At 38.6% G+C, this 17909-nt stretch overlaps 1 long non-coding RNA gene across 2 annotated transcripts in view; it reads right to left on the bottom strand.

The window, feature by feature from the left end:
- Positions 1–1065: 1065 nt before the first annotated feature.
- LOC111932924 (uncharacterized) overlaps positions 1066–17909 on the bottom strand; it is a 56263-nt gene continuing 39419 nt past the window's right edge. Inside the window, exon 4 of one of the 2 annotated variants that reach the window (XR_002866425.2) lies at positions 1066–1301. This is a non-coding gene — a long non-coding RNA (uncharacterized LOC111932924). Of the gene's footprint in view, positions 1302–17123; positions 17208–17909 lie in introns of those variants that run through there. The other variant, XR_015285512.1, reaches the window with a different exon arrangement.

The following is a 17909-nucleotide window of genomic DNA, read 5'->3' on the forward strand; positions in this document are numbered from 1 at the left end:
TGATCCAAGTCCTTCTTACATTGTTACAGCCAGCTCAGGGAAAGGGAAAGAAAGAGATAAATTAGATTGCTCCAAAATCCACAAAGTGTACAAAAGGCAGAGGAACACAATCCAGAAAATTCTCAGGTGCCTGGTTCAAAGATGTAAAGGTCTAGGAACTCAGCAACACCTCACTGAAGCCTCCCTGAAAGGAGTTCTCTTATCTGTTGTTTTCATACTTTGGTTCTTGTTGGGAACATTACATTTATATCTATTATACTTTATCAAGTTTAACCCCCACAGACATAACATTTTTTTTTTTTCAAAATATATTAATTAGGCAAAAGGCAAAAAGGCTTTGGACAGGCTTGATTTGACCTCAGCCCAAAACTAGGAAAATTTTCAATATTTAATTGGGATTTTTAATGAGATAAGATTTTTAAAGATAAGATATTTAAATTAACCCTTGTACTGACTTATGCTGAGTAATGCTTTTGCATTGAATTAATTTTTTGAGAAAACAAATAAAGCAGAAGGAGATTTTTATACAGACATTTTGACTTTGGATAGCTTGTTCTCTTCCAATTCTTGATCAGATTATTTCTAAAACCTAAGAGAATTTTCAGTGAATTGCATTTTAACATTGGTATATTCTTATCACGGTTTGCATGCTTCCAATTAAGTGTCTTATTCTGTTGCTACTGGAGTAATTGGAAAATTTTCCATCAGCTTCAGTGACTGTAAAGTAAAGCCTAAATGTTTATACTCTGCTACAATAATAAAGTCATTTTGACATTTTTGACCTCCTCATGTAAATAACCACCAAAGAAAACTGCCAAAGCCAACAGTCAAAACCCAAAAAGTTAGTCACATGGTAATAGATTCTTGTTTTATTCTCTGTCTCTTGAAGCAACTAGCAATGCTGCTTCAAAGACTTCATTAATTATATTTAGTTAACAGAATTATGCAACTCATGGATTGAGGCATAGCATGTTTTCCTTCATTCTTTCAATAATCATTTTATGCCTTGAAGAAAAACTTATGATTACATTTAAGTCTAGTTTATGAAAAAAACATCAAATCATGTTTGTCTGTAATGCCATTTAACACATAAAAAAAATGAGGAGTTAGATAATTGTAGTCTGGGCTCCTGCAACGCAGAATCTCAGCAGAAGATTTTAAACAAAGGGCTGTGTCTTCCCTGGGTTTAGTCTGAGTCCTGCAAGGGGAGCTCTGCTCTCTGTATTCACTGACAAGACCTTCTGCTTAAATAACTGTAGTGGTAGTAGAGATGGTCACTCTCACTTCTGACAGGCAGGTCCCTAAGAAAAGGAAAGAACATTTGAATTAGTTTGTTCTCTGCATAATATTCTGCTCAGTTGGAGGAACTCTGTTGGAAAGATTCTTTCCAGGAGGCAGGTTTCAGAGATACAAGGAGAAAATAGGAGACAGATTATATCATCCCTACCTAATCTTGGGCATCCAACACCAGGCTGTCATAGGGCACTTCGACCATACTGTCTAACATCTCTTCTGGCCAGGATAAGCTCCAAGCAAAGCAGTTAATGAATAGATTTTCAGTGATAGTGGTAAAAATGGATTTTGCTGTCTGTTGTATGGTACCAGCTTGCCACTACTGTGGTTAGAGGGGCCTTGAAGTTATTGGTGGGAGAGCGAGAGGAGTAATGGCTTCTGTTTCAGGGAAGAGAAACGGTTCAGCCTGTCTGTTCAATCTGCTACATCTCGGTATCTGTAACCCACTTGCTCTGTGGCCCCCTTTTAGCACCTCCCTTCCCCATGGCTCAGCCCAGGTCTAACATGTCCCAGCTGCATAACCTTGGCTTAGGCTGATGAGGAAATTGTGTAGTGCAGGGAAGCTGTGAAACAATCTGTAGAGCAGAGCCATATGAGATAAGAAAGGTAAAACTGAAGAGGCTGGATTGTTGAGACAGGGTCTTAAAGATTAAAGAGGCAAAACATGAACATGAAAAGCAGAAAACAGTAAAAAAGGTTGGACTATGGCAAGTAAGCCACTCTGAAAATCAGCTCCAGGGAGCAGCAAAGGCCAACCCTTTGCCTCCTGAGAGACTTTTTCCGGGTCTCCAGGGAACTCATGGTGAGGATTCTACTGCTGAGACTACCAGTGGTTCCTTAATCCTAGCTCTGCTGGGGGTAGAGCTGACAAACAATATATCCATAAGGAATTAATTTGTACTTTTACTTAGCATACACCTTGCTTACAACAGCTGTTTGTGTGATGCTCGTGGTGCCCAAAGAAAAGGCTCAAAGCAGGGATGGTTATAAGAGAGACCCCTCAGGTGCAGATTCCTGCATGCCACATACCCCATCTTTTCTCCTGGTACCAGCAGCATTCAGCTCAGCTTTCCAGGGAGCTGCTGTGAGCAAAACAGAGAACAGGACCATGTGTTGCTACCGTCAGCTGTCTGCTGCCCTTGACAGCGTCTGGCTCTGACCATACTTCGCAGGAGCACTGCCTTCAAGCTAGCTAGTTGGCATGCTGCTGGCAATGCAGAAGCTGGTTATCACAGGCTAGCAGGGTTCCTTTGCATCTGTCACCAGAGCTGTCCACTGGACAATATCAGCATGATTGCATTCCACAAAGGGAAGCTCAAGTACAAATTAACATATAGCCCCTGCTCCAGGCTCTGGACTTCATTTGGATTGATTAGATAAGTTTAATTTGATAACGCTTGGTATTGAAAAACTGCAAGGATACCTGGGCAAGCAAACGAGAATAATAAAGGTTTGTACTGCTCAAGTACCTTGGTGAGGTACCTCTGACCTCAGGAAAATCAGAGCTGCAAGCTAAAGAAACCAGCAGCTCCTCTCCTCTCTACCTAGATCATAAACCTGCTGTCTGATCCTTATCTCATTCCCATCTCAGATAATTCAGGTACATATTTAGCATAACTATTCTTGGGCATTTGACTTAAAAGACTTCTGTTATTTAAGCAGGTTTGTCATCTTATTGTGATCCTAATTATCACATATAAGTGTAAATACTCTATATTTTACTTAACATCTGTGTGAAGGGCTGCTTCCCACACTACCTGCATATTAACTGACAAATTCCACCATATTGGGGATGTTATTACATATTTTTCACCCTCAGCAGATGGTAGTTCAGGAAATAATAGTTCTCTACCTTATAATAGATATCCACAAATTATTGAAAAATAATCTAAATCAAGAATTCTCTTATGCAAAATGGCTAACAATTTGCACTGTCCACTTTGGTGGGCTATTTATTATTTTCCTGTCAAAATGGTGAAATAGATCTACACAGAAAGGGAGAATTGCTTGCTACTGCTTAAGCAGCACATAAATTGATTGACAGTAGACTAAATTTCACACATTCCTTTTATTTTAACTCTACTGGACTACAACAGTAGAGGACAAGTAGGACAATGCCATTGTCTAGAAATCAAGTGCCTGCTGTGCTTGGAATTGACTATGTCTGCAAATTTAATCAATTTACTTTAATAGAGAAAGGATGACTACAGCAACACACTTGTGCAAGAAACATTTCCTTTCCACTTCCAGACTTGAGCTTTATAACAAGAAACACCCAAAAAATACTGAAAGTGCAATAAACCAACACCATCAAAATCCAAACTAGGGACAGCAGTGAAAATTACAGATTTGAAAAAAGCTAGAATGTGGCTGTTTTGTGGATTTTTTCCTTAGGAAACCTTTATATTGTTGATTACTGTGATGGAAAAATACTTGAAATAAAAAAATCAGGCCATGGTTTCCTCCCTTTAATTCCCACACTCTCACTGCTGAGCAGATCTTTAATTGCACTTTATTGAATGTGTGGTCAGGCTAATCAGGAATAAAAGAGTCCTGAGTGAGACTTTGCCCTTTGAAAAGTAGTCTACAAATTGTTTTAGTGCTGCTTTCTAATATATCAGGGAAGGAGAAAAGCAAAGGAGAACTATTTGAAGGTAATTTGGTTTTAATATGCATTAACTATCAGCACAAATACTTAAGGGAGGATATGTTCTCTTTTCTGAAATAGTGTTTCTACTTCATCAGCAATGAGAAGCCAACTGAAAAGATGAGAGAGAAGATGGGGCAGAATGGAAAATGGAAAAGAGAGAACTTCTTCTCTGATATTGTCCCAGATACTCTGAGCTTCCTGATGTTCAAAGGTGGAAACTAATGCTGTCAGTCATGGTGATAATGAAGGCTTCATGGAAGCCCACTTGCAGTCAAGCCTTCTGGATGTCAGGAAACCAAAGAGAAATAATATCAGATTTTGAGAGGGCACATACAAAAGAGGAGTGTAGTTATACAGAAAAAGAACTAATGGAAATGACACAAAGTAGAAAGCAAGTGAAGAGAGGATGCTGGGAATGAAGCAAAACTCAGAGAATTCCACCAGACAAATTTTCACAACCCCTGACACTTAAGTTCTTCTCACAGTAGTTTCAAGAGCTGAAATTTTAAACTGTAAAAGATGAAACATTTCAGTTGTCAATAATTATTTTTTTTTAAAAAAATAAAATTGAATGGAAAATTTTGCTCAGATTTTTAATGCCATTTCCACTTTTCTGAATCTTTGCTAGTTTCAATTGGTTTCTTTTTCTCTTCTAGGTACAAGTATTTAGAAATTGTAATGACTTCTGTCATATCTCTCCTATGGGAAGGTATGGTACCCTGCTCCTGCTGCCTGGTGGTAATGGCAGGAGATTGGCAGCAGTGAAGCTTACATACCATTTTTCAGTTCACTAATTTTTCAAATCCAGTGCTGCTGAAATTCAGAGTGGTGTTATAAATGGAGATACAGATACAGAGGAACATTTCTGACTGTGTGTTCTGCACGGTGACCATCTCCTCCACAGTGATTATAGTCACCATCCTGAAGATCTTTTTCTGGAAAACTATTTTTATTGACTGACAGAGGGAGGATTAAGGAATTTCAGTTGGCTGTTTAGACATCTATAGGTTTCAGGCATATTTACGGATATGTTTTACCCTGCAGTTGCAAAACTTATGTAATTCTTTTTATTACCCGATGACATAAAGCCTTTTTAATCTCATTTGTAGCCACATGGCAAAGCATTTTTTCTACTTCATTATTTTTTCAAAGAACATCCCCTCTCTCCATGGGTTCATGGACAAATATCCTTGTCAGAGATAGGTTCATTACAATTTTAATTATTTTCTAATTGTATGATATTTCCTCTCATTTTTTTTCCCCTAACTGATGAGTTTCACATTTCCTCTTGACCTGATCCTAAATCCTCTATAATTATTTCTATAAAGGTACATTTTATTAAAGTATCTACCAAAGTATATTATAGGAGAACCTGTTTGTGTGCTTGTGTGTGTTGCATACTCAAGGGTTACCTTGGTTGTAAGAGGTCTTTAGAGAAAACTATTTCAACGTCTATTGGAAAGGTGTATTTTTGATCTGGGTAACATTTTACTATTGTTCTGGGTAACATTTTACTGTTTCAATAGGCTGCATATCTTCACATGTATCCTCACTTGCATTCAGCATGTCTGCAGGGGAGGATAATCACTTTGCATGCCCAATCACAACACTTCCATCTGCCAGAGAGCGTGTACATGCACTCATTTGAACAACAAACTTTTACTCTCAAAGGTAGTAAAATATACCACACAAATTCAATCTTATGATGCTGTCAGACACAGGGATTTTAAAAAACAAGGTCTGGCATTTTAATCTGTTCTTTTACATTCATCATGTCACTGCTAGTTTTTTGTGCTTGGAAAGGACTGCGCACGTTTGAAGTATATCTTATTTAGTCTTAAATATCAATATTCCCATACCTTCCTTGGTTTGTTTTTTGTTTGTTTTCTATTGTTTTTTCCCTGTGAATGCAAAGTATATGCTTCTTTTCTATTAAAATAATTGGCCTGAAATTTTAATTTCTATTAAAATACAAAACCTGTGTTTTGTTGTCTGAGCAGGTTCCTGATTCCTGCTGCTATTTATGAAACATATTGAGATTGGAACTCAGTAATTTGACCGAGACCAGAATTTCTTTGTCAGGTGAACACCTCTTCCCCAGGATAAGGCTTGAAAAGTTGTCCGCTTTTCCAGAGTCTTTAAGGATTTGAATTAATCGTTTTGAAACTCAGCATTGTGTCAATCCCAGATGAATATTGCTCCTGCAGGAAAAAAAAAAATCCTCCCCATGAATTGTGCACTGCTCTGGAAAGCTGTCAACTCCCATTCAACATCAACCAGGACTCAGGCGACCTTTGATTAGCCTCATGTCACCCTCCAGTTAAATGAGTTAGTAGCTATTAAAGCTGAAACACACAACCTACCTTGCATTATAAAAGAGTATTTAGTATTTATTCAGCTATAGACAGCTTCTAATATTAGTGTACAAAGACATTCAGCCTGTAATGATTTTTCCGCTTATATAAAGCTCCTTCTTTCGTCTGATTACTTCTGGCAGTGGTGAAAAAACAACTTTTATTTTAATTATAACATTTAAAAGAAGGATTCCATTGACTCCACTGCATGTCACAAACTGCCTTTCATTTGCAATTCAGGCAATGCTTAAAACACTATTAATATGGACTTTTGAAGTATAGCAGAGCATACACTGAGGGCAGAAATTTCATTTTGTGTCTGTACTGTCTTCTCAGTTTTCAATATGGATTTCTGCCTAATCTTCTTCATTTTAACCTGCAAAAGCCCTGCAGTGAGAAGCAATGTGCAAAGCACTAAATGGAGGGTACAAAACAAATGCATAGACCAGATAATGAAGGAAGGTTATTGTTTTGTTATTTCTAACTTAGGACAAAACACTGAAAGTGCTTTCCTACTGAGAAGAATAATAGGCAGATACAAATGTGTGTAAAAACAAAGGTAATGCTGCAATTAAAGCCATGGGCATTAGAGCATCTGTCCAGGATTGCATGAAGGGTCCGTGTAGTTCAGCATCTTGTCTCTGGTGGCTGCCAACCACATATGTCCGATGGGTAGTACGAAGCAGCACAAGCATGAAGGGAGAGATGTTTTCACTGAACAGTGGAAATAGCTCAGCTTCAGCAATCTGGGATTCTTGACATCCTCAGAGCATGGTACCAGCAATGTCTCAGAGATTCTTGAGGCACAGAGACCCATTCCACACTGGTCAGAGTATACTTCTCTTTTGTCACTGGACACATTGCTTTTCTTCCTTAGTCAGGGTGACTGCCCTCTGGTCCTTTTCCCAAACTTCCAGATGCCCTCCTACAAACAGAACTACCTAGACACACTTACACACTCTGTGCTTGGATTCCATGCTGTACTGCAGTCCCCTAGCCATTCTCCCACAGGAATCAGGGACCTGAAAACTGACCACTCTCCACATTGTGTAAAACTGTAGACATACACAATGTAAACATTGTGTAAAAAAAATTTAGATACACAGTGTTTTGCCTTAGCTACTGATCAGGTCTGGATGCAACTGAAACCAATAAACTATGCTTCCCTAATGTTCCCTAAATGCTTCTCTAGGAAAGGTCAAAATCTTGAGCTGCTATATACTCTATTTGCACTGGATCTATTATGAGACCCAAAAATGGGCTTGAAGTCCTGCTTATTTTTATCTCTAGAAGTTCCTAAACTCAGGAAGCTCAGAACACACTTTTCAGTACCTGACCTAAGCCCAGAAGTGCAGCTTTAAGGCCACTGTCTGTGAATGTAGTAATTTCAGTCTCAGCTCTAAAAATATTCTGAACTGCATCACCTGCTGCCCCGACAAACATAGCTTCTCTGACTCCTTCCAGCCAAAGCTATTCTGTTTTGTAGGCATTCATAAAATACTTACTCTGCCAGACAGAAAACATGACCACGGTGTTTTATTGTTAGGGTGCCACAAGAGAGAAAGTAAGCACAGCTCACAGGAATGACTGCTGAAAATAGTGAATCTGCATTCAGTCCTTTGCTGCCCCTAAATATTTTTACTAAACAGTGTGATTGTTCTCCTAACCATTTTTCTTAATATTTTCCAGAGAGCACTTAATTTTCACTTAGCTTCATCTGGGCATCTACCTGTCACAGTCCAAGACACAAGTTTACGTCACACATTCCCTTCTGATTCAGCTGAAGCTGGGCTGCACCTAATGATATCTTTATTTTTTAATATTAGTCTTTCCCTTGAAAACCAGAAGAACTTAATTCTTCCAACCATATTATTGATTTTCAGTCCTCCCAGCTATGTATTAGCTTTGCTATTAGAGGTAAAAAAATCAGCTTTCTTCTGCTGTTGTACATCTCCTATTTCTGTGCCAATGTAGAAGGATAAAGCTGTGCAGAGAGCTGGGTTTAGAGCTGGTAATAACAGTGAAAGGAAAAAGAGACAATAATTACTGTTAGCCAAGTAAACTCTCTAACATGAAGGAAAGAAGTGGAGAGTACTCCCAAAGGTCCTTCTTTGTGACACCTGGGTTGAATAAGATGCTTAAGCCCTGAATCTAGTCTGCCGTTTTGCACTGTCCTTTTCTGTTCTTCATAGTTATGTTCTTCACTTCTTCAGAGTATAGTGTTATTTCTGGGTTCTCTGATAGTTTTGTGGTTTTAATTAACAGAAGTCTTGAATTCTCCAGACGATGCTGGTCAAACCTTGTTTCATTAGGAGAGTGATGTCGGTGCATTTTAGCACCTCTGTTGTGATTTAGTTGGCTCTTGTTTGCTTTTTTTAGCTTCTGATTTCTACCTGTACTTCAAACACCAAAGTTTGCCCAATAGAATGTCAAACAGTTTGACTTTACATGTCAGCATGTGATGTTGAGGTGGGACCTTGTGAACACTTGTGTAAACTGTTCCATCTCATAGCTTTTTGTTCTGAAATTTCCCTGTGGAGTTTCCAGCACTGGGAAATTATATGTAGACATCTGCAATCTAGATATTTTCATCAGAACTAGTCACTTTACACTCTTCTTTTAGCTGACAAAGAGACACAGAAACTTTTAAGCCACCACTAGTCTGATTTACTTTGGAAGACTTGTGGAAGATGGGGTGAGATGCACTTTAAAAGTGCTTATTTCTCTGAATTGCCTAGAGAGGAAACTAAGTGAGACTAGGTTAGATTAATCCAAACTTTTATTACTTTTCTCTTTTTCTACCATAAAAGCAGAGAGTCCCACCAAATCTCAAAAAACCCATGATTATTTTTTCTTGAAGGCATTTTCTTCTATCTCATGCTCCTTTACTTTTCCTTTCAATATTTTGCTGAAATTAGAATTTAAGAAAATGTCTTTCCTGAGGTCTTCTATATTTCCTTGAGGCACGATATTTCTTCTGCCATCCTGCAATTTTGTTCCTTTTCTGTTAAAATACAGTTGTGTATCTTCAAACACACTGCCCCCAAAGGTGGCTAGTTTTTTACTCTGTTCCAATCTCTAGTTCATATTTCTATATCTTTCTCACTCCTTAATCTGTCCCTCCATTCAAAATAGAATTTCCTAGAATACGGTTTTGGTTTAGACTTGCACTGTGCATTTTCTTTTACAGCTCCTCTTTACTCCCTAAATTTATATTCATTTCAGCATGGAAGGGCTGTGACAGATGCTATTTCTTGCTTCCCAATGTGATCTTGAGTCTTTGACAGAGGATCTGAATTTTATGTTCACACAAATGCGATTTATCCAATTTTTTACTGTGACATTTGAAGAGTTCTGCGTGTTTCCATATTGGAATGAGAGGAATAAGAAAAAAAGCATGATTTGGCCAACAATGCTCAAGACCAATACTCTTTCTGTGTTCTTATATGTTTCTTTGACGTGGTACTGGTGTGTTACAACACTCTATGACACCTATCACAAAATGCATGTGGTTGGTATTCAGCTAGTTGCTTTTTGAATGCAAAATAATTTTTTCTGTTTTCCTCACTGGGGCAGTGACTGACTGATTCACACTATTTTGAAATCAGGTATATGATGCCTTGATTCCTACCTGAATACTGTGTATTATGTAGAGTGTGAGATCATGAGCATCACCCCCCGCAACTGCTTATCTTGACTTATGCTTCAGGAGATAAGATAATTAATTTTTATAAGCACTTTTTATCTGCAATCACTCCCTCTGATGTCAAGGGTTTCAGATTTATAGTTTTCTCTCTTTTGGCATGATTTATGACCTCTTTACCAGGTTTGGTTTTCTTTTTCAAAGGCATCACTCTCAGATCTCGCACCCATGAAGCAGATGAACAGAACAGGATTGGAGGAAATGTGAGTGTCCTACCCCACATCCACAGGAGAGAGGTGATGGGGCAGGGATTTTTTTGTGCAAGGACAGGTAATGAGATTATGGAGGAGTTGTCTGTTAGCAGCTGCTCCTGAGAGCTGATCGTGGGAGGAGCAAGAATTCCATTTGGACAAAAAGGACACAGTTATAGCACGACTGTACACTGCAGCAGAAGTCTCAGGCATGTGAGAAACAGAAGTTCATGTTACTCCAAATAGATGAGAAATCAAATCTGCATAGGCAAAGACCTGTGTGAGAGAGTTATTGAGTTATCAGGTTCAGTCTCTTCTCTGACAGTATTTTGAGAAAAAGTTCAAATGGATGACTAACTTTAACAATGAGTTCATTATTTAAGCCTAAGCAGTGCTAAAAATAGGCCAGAATTACAAAACAAGAAAGACAGAGGGGCCATCTCTTATGTAAGATTTTGGCTTGTTATATCTCTTTTGTCAGTTTTTGTATGTGTGTTAATGGGACCTCTTAAAAAGTCATCTCTTTACAGGGTTAGTAAGAATATATTAATTTAGAGAAAAACTCTCATGATTTTCAGATATTTTAAAATACTCTTGAAAAAAAAAGATGATGCATCTGCTAGGTGTATGACATTGGATAATCATTAATGGGCTTCAAAATGAAAATAAAAGAGAGGAAAAGAAGATAAATCTGAGGGAGAATATTATGTTTCAAATGTAGACAATGGCACTGATATTTTTTTGAATTTCTGTGTTTGGTAATGACCACTCTTGAAAGGAATCTCTGTTCCCTGTGTTCACTTGCATTTAGAATTGCTAAGGCCTATTACAGTGTCAGCTTTTGTGAAAAAGAAAAGGAAAAACAGGTGGAAAATGGAAGCATTTGTCATTAAAATTTTCACAAAAGTGTGTCCCTTACATCAACTACCTTTTTAATTTCAAATTGTATGGCTGACTCTGACATAGACAGCTAAATCATTCTTTGTATAAATGGATTCCCCTCTGCCTTGTTTCTTTTTTCCATTGAAATAAATCTTACATTGAATCATTTGAAAGGATGTAGTTTAACATTTTTTGACAATCTGAGTACTTCAATGGAACAGCTGAAAGAATGTTGCTTTTGGGCTGACAGACAAAAAGATCATTACTATATATTAACACAATTAAATACATAAGAAATAAAATAACTGCCTCTTTGTGGTAACATTCCTCCACTGATGAGTGGTGAACATGAGCCATATAATTTTCAGAGGTAGTCTTCCAGACAACTCTTTTTTGGCTAGATAAATTTTGGCATGTTACAAGCTGAAGATTCACAGAAGTTAGGAGCAACAAGATAAAGAAACTTGGAACCCTAAAATATGATGCAGAGTTGCATTACACAACTTCTGTAGGAAAATTGAAAGTATTAGAACAAGGGTCCTATCTACCCAATTCTGAAAGAAAACTTCAGGAGTTGAAAACAGCTCTTTTTTCTTTAGCCTTTTGAAGCATGGAGGGCATTCATCCAGCATTTTGCACTTTCGTTGTTATTCCTTCCTTTTCAATTACATTGAATTTCCATAATGCTTCACTGTGACATTTCCTTAGCCTCAGCTTTCTTATAAGCATCTCATTCTTCCAGAAAAGAAATCACAGATAAAGTGGAAAACTACCAGCAAGGCTTTTTACCAGCAGCTCTGAGTATGGGAAGGAGTTCAGTGGAAAAACACAAAATTTGGCTCTAGAAACACAGAACAGGTGGTTATAGGTCAGTCCACGTTCTTGTTAGCCCAAATTACCTTAAAAAGCAATTCCAAAATGCTTAGATTCTCAGCACATTCCACCTATAATGTCACCAACTGGACTTTGGGAACCAAGTAGTTCAGCTTCAGGTTATTGACATCAGCTAGAGTGATCTAGCTGATGCCACCCAGAGAGATTTTAAGCAGCTTACAATTCTCTTTGAAACAGTAAGTCTACTTCAAAATGAAACTCTAACTCTTTCTTCTTCCACAAACTATCACAGGCACTGTTGTCTTTTCTGTCGATGCAAGTAAATCATTTGTATAGGACACTTTAAGAGATACACTCCTGAATACTATTCTTCAGAAGGAATCATAAGATTATTGGTCTCAAGGAAACCATTAACACATTTGGATACTGTAATTTAAAACTCAGAGATTATAACATCTATAGCCATTCTCCTACTGTTCTCCCTCATCATCTTCCTACCTCCCCTTGCCTACTGAGAATTGGGACCAATACAAAAGGTAAAATGATAACAAAGTGTTCACCTTGAAAATGCATTCAGGGCAACCTCGGGCAGCAATGCCATCTCTTTCAACTTGTTTTACTCTAACTGCAGTCATGAAAGGCTGCTTTCATCCATTTAAGTTTAGAGCAAAGAGTCTTCATAAGTATTAACCTCAACTTCTTTCAGATTGTGCTCATTTTCCTGACTGGAGCACCTGCTCAGTAAGGCAGCCCTTCAGTGCGGTGAAGTAAAAGCCATGTTGTAATAGGGAACGTGTTTTGGCTCGCTACTCTGGCATAACTTGGTGTCTCTAAGAACAAAGAAAGAGCTACCTAGTCACAGGGTGTCTAACTACCAGAGAGCATTTAATGGAAACCAGTGACCTAAGCTGAAGGAGTCTTACTCATCATCCTCCCTCTTCTTGCCCACCCTTTCACACACTGGTTTTCCCCCCATCCTTTGCCCATAGTTCAGGGAAAAGGGTGGATTTAGGCATTCTTTGCACACAGACATCTGAGTTTATAGAGAGGGACCTCTTCCTGAGCTAATCTAAAAATACAGTTATTTCTGATCTGGTTCTACCAAAATATTCAGCTTTATCCTTTGGACCTGCAAAAAATAATCAATTTGATTTTTCAGGTCTACTTTGTATATTGGTTCCCTGCCAGCCTATCAGATAAAGGTAAGGAAAAATACTAAAAATACACTGCTGATAGTTGGAGGGGAAAACTGCAGGCTTTCTGAGAAAGAATGGCAGTATTAATGCTCTTAATCTAAAACAAAATTTGTCAGGAGTTGCTAATAACATGTTGACCTACTGCTGATCAGCTAACTTCACATAGTTTCTCCCACCTTTCCTTCCCTAGTACATAATCCCTTGTTCCAGTAATATTTTAATTTCTCTTTTCTCTTTATTCTTTTATCTGTCTTATTTTCTCAGGGTATTGTTTGCTTGTTTTTAAGATTAAGAGATCCTGAAGCACAAGAGAGAAGTTCTCTTCTGTGCAAAGAATTCACTGCTGCTAGCAACAGCAATAAGAGCTGGTGAGAACACTTTGAACTGATCATTTTATGTCAGGAAAAGCTTTTTTTCTAAAAACAAAGACTGTTCTATGCTGTTGATTTTAACAGCTTTTCTCATAGACATGCTTCTGAGGATTGGGATGAAATGTCCAGTGAAACACTGAGACAGAAACTTCATCTTTCCTATCTAGAAATGGATATTTTCAATGCAGCTTCTTTTTGTGTTTTTTTTTTTTTAAGATCTCAACAAGTAACCTTCTTCAAATAAATATTCAAAGTTTTCACAAAATGTATATTCTTTTGTTTTATCTGAATAATATTTAAAAGTAAGCAAATATGTATCTTTGATTGATGTATAATTCTGATCTAATTTTTTAATTTTTTTTTTATTATTGCTTAATATTTAGGTCATAATTTAATTTTCAGATCATGTATTTTTTAAGTATCATGATGAGACATCTCCGACTATTTCTTTGAAATTATTCTCATTTTCTCTCACATTGGCTTTTCTCTGTTCTGGAAGAAGTAAGAGGCCTTTTGATGTCTTTGATGAAATCATGGGTCCTTTGAACATAATAGCATGCCTGTGCTCAGTTTCAGTACAGCAACAGCTTCACCCTTTAGCTCTCCTCTTAGGAAAGTGATGATCATTCCTACTTATTTACTTGTGTCTGTTTACTGCATGGTGAAAACTCTCAGCAGGGCCCAAGTAGAAGCCATTCTACACAGTCAGGTGTAGCAGAGATATTCCTGTGCTGGACAGCAATGAGCCAGCAGTGCCATGGCAGCCAGGAGGGCCAACCCTGTCCTGGGGGCCATCAGACACAGCATCACCACCAGGGCAAGGGAAGGGATTGTCCTGCTCTGCTCTGCAGTGGGGCAGCCTCTCCTTGAGTGCTGGGGGCAGTTCTGTGTGCCACAATATAAAAAAGATGTAAACCTATTAGAGACTATCCAAAGGACAGCCATAAAGCTATTGGATGATCTAGAGGGGAAGCTGCATGAGGAGTGGCTGTCACTTGGTCTGTTCAGCCTGGAGGAGACTGAGGGGAAGCATCATCCCAGTACAACTTCCTCTTGAGGGGAAGAGGAGGGGCTGACATTGATCTCTTCTCTGTGGTGCCCACTGACAGGACCTGAGGGAATGGAATGAAGTTGTGTCAGGAGAGGTTTAGGCTAGGTATTAGGGGAAGGTTCCTCACCAAGGGTGGCTGGGCACTGGAACAGGCTCCCCAGGGAAGTGGTCACAGCACCAAGCCTGACAGCCTTCAATAAGTGCTTGGACAGCACTCTTGGGCCTATGGTGTGATTCTTAGGCCTGTTTTGTGTCATGCATTTACACTGGGAGACCATGTTTTTTTCCTAGCTTGAGAGAAATGTAAGATTAGAGCTCAGTTAAGTGTCCTTATTCACTGAAATTCATTACATTTACATGCATAAAACATGGGCAATCATGTTTCCATTCCCCCCAAAGTTCAGGTCTGGCACAGGTTTTAGTTGCATACTTGTGCCTTTTAGTAAAGCAAGCTAGTTTTATGCAATGGTATGAGTTATATGGCTTGTTAGAGGTGTCCTCTCTAACAGGCAGATGTCTCCTCCTGTCCCTTCTCTGGGGTTCCCTTTACCTTCCTTTGCATTAGCACCGCCACAGGACAGCTGTGAAACTGAAATGGATCAGGAATACATGCCATGTTAAGATAACAATTTAAGGAGAGAACAGATATCAGGGATCCTTTCAAATCCAGACAATTCCACCATCCCACTTTTACGGTGCATCCTCATTAACAATTGCACAAGTATAGCTGAGGACACCATGTATTGGGAGGAAAAGAAGCAGAAACCCCTGGGACAACTTCATCACCAAGCAAAGAACCATGGCACTGTAATAAGGTTTTTTAAGGAAAAAATCACATAATTTGAGACATAAAAATTCATGAGAGGTAACAAAATTGTCCCGTTTGTTTTGTTTTCCATCAACCATATGATACTTTCTCTGTTTTCCTACCTTACAGTGCTGTTAGAAGTTTTTTCACAAACAGTTTGCAATGCACTTTGGGATCTTGAGACAGAATGAAAAAGTCTATGCTTTTATAAAGTATGAGTAATTATAAAAGTTTAAATTAAAGGAATTATGCATGCAAACTTCCATGAAGCTTTTTAATAGAGTACTTAATAGTTTAATTCTTTGTGCCTGAATGTGAGCTATGCAGCTTTTTATTACATCATTTATTTCACCTGCTTTTACTCTTTACATAAAATGTACATGTTCTTAAAATAAACCTGACCTCTCAGCAACTCACTGTTAAAACCAGAAAATGTTAAAACCATGTTGAAAACATGTTGATATGTTCAGCTCTTTGAAAAATAAAACAAACAAAGAAACAAGCAGGAAGAAAAAGTTGTGTAGTTTGCAGACTGATCAGTATGAAAGAGCTGCTCATTTGCCCGCAGCATTGCTACGTAGCCTTGTGTTGCCCTCTGGCCAGCAATCAGAGCAAACAGATTCTTCTAACTTGTGCTTCACTGCACCTGTTCCAAGTGCTGCCATGCACAGAAAATTAGTACTCTTGAAATAAAAGTAGTAAAAAAAAAATGAGAAAAAAGTGGAACAGGTGTTCAAGTCAATAGTTTAATTTTAAATATTGATGCTGAAAGTTTCCCTCTCCCCAGACAACAAAAATTAACCAGTGTTCCACCAAACTGTTAGATTTTCCCTGAGTAACCATTTAGATCATTAAATGAATACACAGAGATGTATTTCCAAGTGTCCAATTTTTCAAAAATCTATGAGTGCTTTTTTAAAAGCTTTTTTCCCTTAAATAAATATGTAAATAAATCATGTTATTTAGAGGTGAACACCAGAACTATTTTAATTAGCTATGACTCAACAGACGCAAACCTACACAGATGTGGATATTAAAAGTTGACCTACTGTATGGCCATATTATGTTTAATATTTTGTACAGGTAAAAAGCTTAAGATTAAGCCTGCACTATTTGGATGCCTAGTGCAAAACCTGTTTTAACAGAGCTTGCATCCCTGGATAGCCAGTGGCAGACCTTATTAACCTCCCCCACTGACTACCCTTGTTTTCTGCATAAAGCAGTCTCCTCTGTAGGCCTGAGGTAGAAATTCCTGCTTTGGGGGACCTCTTTGTGTCCTTTAACTATTCAGGGAGAAGTGTGTCTTTGCAGAAGTCAAGGACATTTAAATCAGAAACCTGTTTTCCACTGGGAGCTTACAGGATGAATAGAAAATCTGCTGATCCAGTCTGAAGAAAGATGTTAGATGAAGAGAGTGATGCTGCACTTTCAATACTCAATTTGTGTGTTAGACTTCCCAGAACTGGAATCTCTCTTTCCCAGAGTTCAGGGCACCCTCTCAGAGTGGTGAGCAAGCATCTGCCATTTCCCCAGCATGAGCAGCAGGCAGCTTTAGTCTCAGCTTGAGTGTGTGCTCTCCCCACAGCTCTCCTCACAAACATGGCACTGTGTCTAGCCTTATGAGGCCTGTCAAGCAACACTTACATGAGGCACAAATGAACCTCACTCCTATATGGCAGCTAGGCCATTTGTTTGAGAACATTGGGAGGCTGAGGGTCCTGGCATCTATTCCTAGCACATAGCCATTTTTGTTTTGCTGTCAATTGTGTGCTAAGAAAAAACTTACTTGCATTGCAGGGTGCTTTTATTGCCTTCAGTAAAAGCTTAAACTTCAGCAGGGGTGAAGCTGTTGGTGCGATGTAGGTCAGCTGAACCTGGATCATAGCAGAGTTTTAGAGGGTTACAAGCAAACACATGGCCAGCCCAAGCTTCTGTGGCTCAACCAAAGACCTTTGAGATGTAGGTGGAGGAGGTAACACCACGGGAAAGCAGGCGTCCTGGACTGTCCTCGAGGGCTTGCCCATGTTAAGACTACTAGATCTTAAATTTTGTCCAACCATAAATCAACTCAGTGGCTAAAATATACTAGAAAGCAACCCGCAGGAAATAATTCACTGCTGGGTAGAGGTCTCAGATGGTTTTGGCAGATCACATCAAGGCAAGCTACTTTTTCCCAAAGGCAATGCTGTTGGGTTAGTTAGGTTCATTATCCCTACTGAAGAATCAATTTGTACAATATCACTTTTGGTTGTAGTCTTTGGTTGGACAGATTTAGGGCAAAGCATCTTCGCACAATTTCACACTGGGCTTTGTGGGTGCAAGAAGATCCTAACTCAAAGGAAAAGTAATTTTTAATCTTCACAGTGAATCACTGATTTTAACAATGACAGCTGCTGCACACCCTTTGTCAGCCTGAAGTTACATTGCAAAACCACTGTGACATTCAATATTGCAACTCAGATTCTGGCTATGGCAAGACACAACCCTGACATAGGGCCAGGGTAGAAAATTTTGCCCCCATATGCTTCTCTGCTGGAAGATTGAATTTCATCCTTATGAAACTGTTGACCAAAAAA

Source organism: Cyanistes caeruleus, chromosome 4 (genome assembly GCF_971803275.1).
Source record: "Cyanistes caeruleus chromosome 4, bCyaCae1.hap1.1, whole genome shotgun sequence".
Lineage (NCBI taxonomy): Eukaryota > Metazoa > Chordata > Aves > Passeriformes > Paridae > Cyanistes > Cyanistes caeruleus.